This window comes from Rhinolophus hipposideros, assembly GCF_964194185.1.
Source record: "Rhinolophus hipposideros genome assembly, chromosome: X".
Classification (NCBI taxonomy): domain Eukaryota; kingdom Metazoa; phylum Chordata; class Mammalia; order Chiroptera; family Rhinolophidae; genus Rhinolophus; species Rhinolophus hipposideros.
This window is the reverse complement of record NC_138046.1, coordinates 560,369-564,795: the sequence shown is the minus strand read 5'-3', so window position 1 is coordinate 564,795 and position 4,427 is coordinate 560,369.

Sequence of the window (4,427 nt, the reverse complement as noted above, 5' to 3'; positions counted from 1 at the left end):
CACACAGCATCTCATTAACTTTCTTGCTCGGTGAAAAGACTGCATGTCCGGTGAAAATGCAGCTCAGGGCTGTGACAGCTGCCCAGCAACACCGAGTCATTAAGCATCTGATGGCGGGATGAGCCGGGCGGAAGGATAAAGGTGTGCGGAGGTCTTTGCTGGCTCCTGAGAGGGATCGCCAAATTCACAAATCACAGGGGCTCTACCGTCAGCAGAGCAGGCTTTGCTCCAGCGAGTAGAGCATGTCCCCTATTGCCCTGAGGTAACTACTATCGCCTGCTGTTTCCAGGCAGGAAACCTGAGGTCAAGGCGTTTATTACCCTAATGTCATGGGACAAGTCAAGTACAAGCTGGAATTCAAGGCAGGTCTCCATACAGCAAAGCCTTGGGCTCCCTGAGCTTTTGTCACACGAGTTCTAGAACCTGGTGCTTCCGGGGAGAGTGACAGGACAGGGAAGACAGAATCTGGCCTAGCTATCACAGTAGGACATGGTGGTTAAGATGGGACTTGAATGTTGTGAAGGATTTTAACAGGCTAGGGGCGGCCGTGAGGTGTCCCTGCGTAAGAGGGACAAAGCACAGAGGCATAGAAGGAGTCTACTCATAGAAAGAGGTAAGTGAAAGCTAATCAGACCCAAAAGTTAATATATACCTTGCAAATGTATCACCCTCAGGTTGGGGTGATTTGTCCCTGTCTTACAAGTGAGGAAACAGGCTCTAAGAGGTTAAGTTAGTTGTTGTCTACAAAGCCATTAAGAAGTAGAACAGGGATTTTTGCTCATTTGTCTGAGCTTCAAGGTATGTGCCCCACCCGGAGACAGGATTGTGTAACCACTATCCTACCATTTTAGCAACACACGCGGTACCTACCCTTTCTCCCCTCTTTAGAAGGTACTTTACAATGCCTAGAACACTGGCATGAGGAGCCCTGCATTCTAATCTTGATTGTACCATTGCACTCCTCTGTGATCCTAAGCAAGTTGTTTTCCCTCTTTGAGCTTTGGGGGTTTTTTCTTTTTGTTTTTTTAATCTGCAAAATGGAGTTAATACCTACTTCAAAGAGTTGTTAAATGCCTTGCTCAGAAGTGTAGGCTTTATTTTGGCTATACAAGATAGCCACTGAAGATCTGCATTTTAAAAAGAAAACTGTGGTGACAGTGTGGAAAGATACTGTGTCTTGAAAAGATAAGAGGTAAGGAAACCAAGCAATAAACCAGGTTTAAAAAAGTGTTGGTGATCTAAAATAAGGTACCACTGTTATGGTAGAGTTGACAGAACAGATTTGGGTAGTGAAGGGAAAAGAAGAAGCAAAGATGATGCTGACATTTCTTGCCCGAGTGAAGGAAATTGTGTTAACTTACATTGGGAATTAGGAGCCCAATCAGGTCTGCGGTGCCTGTGGTTTCTTGTCTCTTCTTCCAAACAATTCTGTCAATTACAGCTCTAAAATACAATTTTAATCACAACACTTTTCTGCTTTAAAAACATTCAGTGATTCTCCATTTGACTCTTAAGGTAAAATTCCTCACCCAGGCATAAATTATGGTTTGGGAGCAGCCTCATTCGTTCAGCAAATTTACTAAGAACCTCTATGTGCCAGGCTCTGTACTAAATACCAAGGACACAAAAATATCTAGTGCCTGTTTTCCAAGGCGCTCATATTCAACATATGCAGCACCACTCTGTTGTTTTCTCACCTCTCTTTTGTCTTATGCATGTCAAGCTCCAAACACACTGAATTACCCACCATTCCTGCTGTTCTCTCAGTCCTCACCGTCCATTTCCACCAATGGGTTAGTCTGGAGCTGGGGAGGTCATGCCTCTTGCTCTCATCATGCCCTTCAATCATTCATTTCTCAAATAGTTATTGAGCAACTATTCAGCTAGTCACTATGTTACACACTGAGAACATACAATGGTCCTTATCCTCATCGAGCTTATATTTTAGTGGAAGATATTAATAATTATAACTACCATTTATTGAATTTGACTGCACTAGGTCAAATTTGACATTGAGGAAAAGGGAAAGGAAGGATATAAAGGAGACAAGGCTGAGGTGGTAGAGTGAGGTAGAGTGAGGTGAGAGTGAAATGGTAGAAGTAGGGCCAAGGTCTTGAGATGAATTAAGATTTCTGTACAAATTTCTAAATCAGACTTGGTCAACAAACATTATCAATATTAACAAATCTTTAGAGAGCACCTACTATGTATAAACTCATTCAGCTTGGCTCATACTTAAAACTTTGTGGACCAACACAAGCATGTCGATTTTTAATGTTGCCATGTGAGGACATGTTTCATCACATATCATTAATGAAATTATATTTTAACACTGAAATATAGAAACTAGAAAGGATGTATTCTTTTACTGACTGAAGTCTTTCTCAAGAAAGGTTAGTTGGCAACAATTTTCCCCATGTGTCAGCAGACTGATAAAAATCTCACAGACTGTTATGGATCTGCAGATTAGAGTTTGGGACTCACTGGCCAAAGGCACTTCCTTGCTTTGGGCTGCTCCTATTGTCCAATAGAATTTTCTGTCTTGAGTGGAACTCAGTAGGTCATTTACATCATCCCCCTGCCCTGTGCTTAAATCATCGTAGCTACTCAAGAATGGATGACGCATTGAGAGCTTTCTCAAGAAGGTAAGTACAAATATTTCCGTCCTTCATTCACTTTTACCTCTGCATCTCTATGACGGTAACTTAAGAGTTCTGATGACACCAAATCACCTTGGATCCAAGCACCAAATGGCATTGATTGTGAAAAGGAGTCAGGCTGTTCCAGTAGTGGCAAAAGAAGTCTAAAGGCAGATAAAACTTCGGTTTTATTATCCATAATCAGGAAAGTACTGATGGGAACCCATATTACTGGGAAATAAATTTGAATACTGACACCTATCTGAGGGCCAAAGTGGGTGCATTAAAAACAAATCAATTGGCCATATTCATGGAGACTGCTTCCTGAATGCCAAGAAAACAATTCTGCTCAATAATTGGCCTATTATTAGAGCAGACATAGAGGGGGAAAGATGACAGAAGCAGCAGGAGCATTATAGAAAAGAATGCAACAGGAATACTTAACCCTCTGAGGTACAGCATAGAACAGCAAAGCTGGAAAGGTGAAATGGATTGGTTTCTTGATCACATCTAAGAGAGAAATAGAATGGGATTTTAAGCCTTTTATTAGTTCATTTTCTCATTTAAGAGAAATTTATTGAGAACCTGTTATGTGCTAAACATTGTGTTAGACCCTAGCTGAAAGATTTCCTATCCTGAGAAATGGAACCCTCGTAGAGCTGGAACAGAGGTGTCTCAGATGTATGGTTACAATGCAGCATAAGGGTGGGCCTTGTCCTTGTTACATCTGTTTCCTCACATAAATTGTGACCTCCTTGAGACTAGGGTCAGTATTTTTTATTTTTCTGTCCTTAGCACTTAACACAATGCCTGATACAAAGAAGGTGCTCTAAATACATATGTACATTTAGCCATTTGATGTAACAAAGCCTGTGAACAATAGAGACGAGGCTCATCTTTCAGGTTTGTTGTGAGGATTAGCAATAAAATATGGAAAGCACCTAACATAGCACCTGGCATGTAGTAAGTACTCAATAAGTGTTGACAGCAAGATGGTTTGAAGATTGCTTTCATTGGAAAAAGAAGAAAACCACCTAGTGTGTTCTTTGGCATTGGTTCAATTCCAAAATCTAGAACATAGAATGTCCACAAAGTTCAGTTTCCTCGTTTTACAGATGGGGAAACTTAAACCTAAAGAGAAAAAAAGACTTACTTAAGTTGACATGTAAATTATCTAAGTTTTCCCTCTAGTAATTAACTCAAGTCCTTATGGAACACAATATGACACACACACACATGCATGCATATATATGTGTGTGTATATATATATATGTGTGTGTGTGTGTGTGTATATATATATGTGTGTGTGTGTATATATATATATATAGTAGGCATCATTTTGTAATTGACACAGAGAAAGATTCAGCGTATGATTCACAGTGACTGCAGAGTCTGTGATTTCAACCACTACACATATCTATTACAGCACTTATGAAATTATATTAAAATTACCCCTTGAAGAAGGAGTCCATGAGGGCTTCCACTGTGGGTACATATTCATTCACTTATCAAATATTGATTGAGCAACTATTATACACCAGGACATGCTAACCCTAAAGAGCAGGCTGTATCTTTGAAGCCAGATTATCTGTGATGCTGTTGGTGTTCATTTCCTTTTTGTCATCTCCTTCCCTTTTCTAGTGTCTTGTTGAACATTTCAACTTAGTCTCATCTGTTCTTTGGGGCATAAGGTTCTGTGCCCAGGCTTGGGTCAGCCTATAAAAGGAGAAACTTCAGGGGGAAAGCAAAATGTCAGAGATCTGGAAGTTCCTCACCACATGAAGAGGC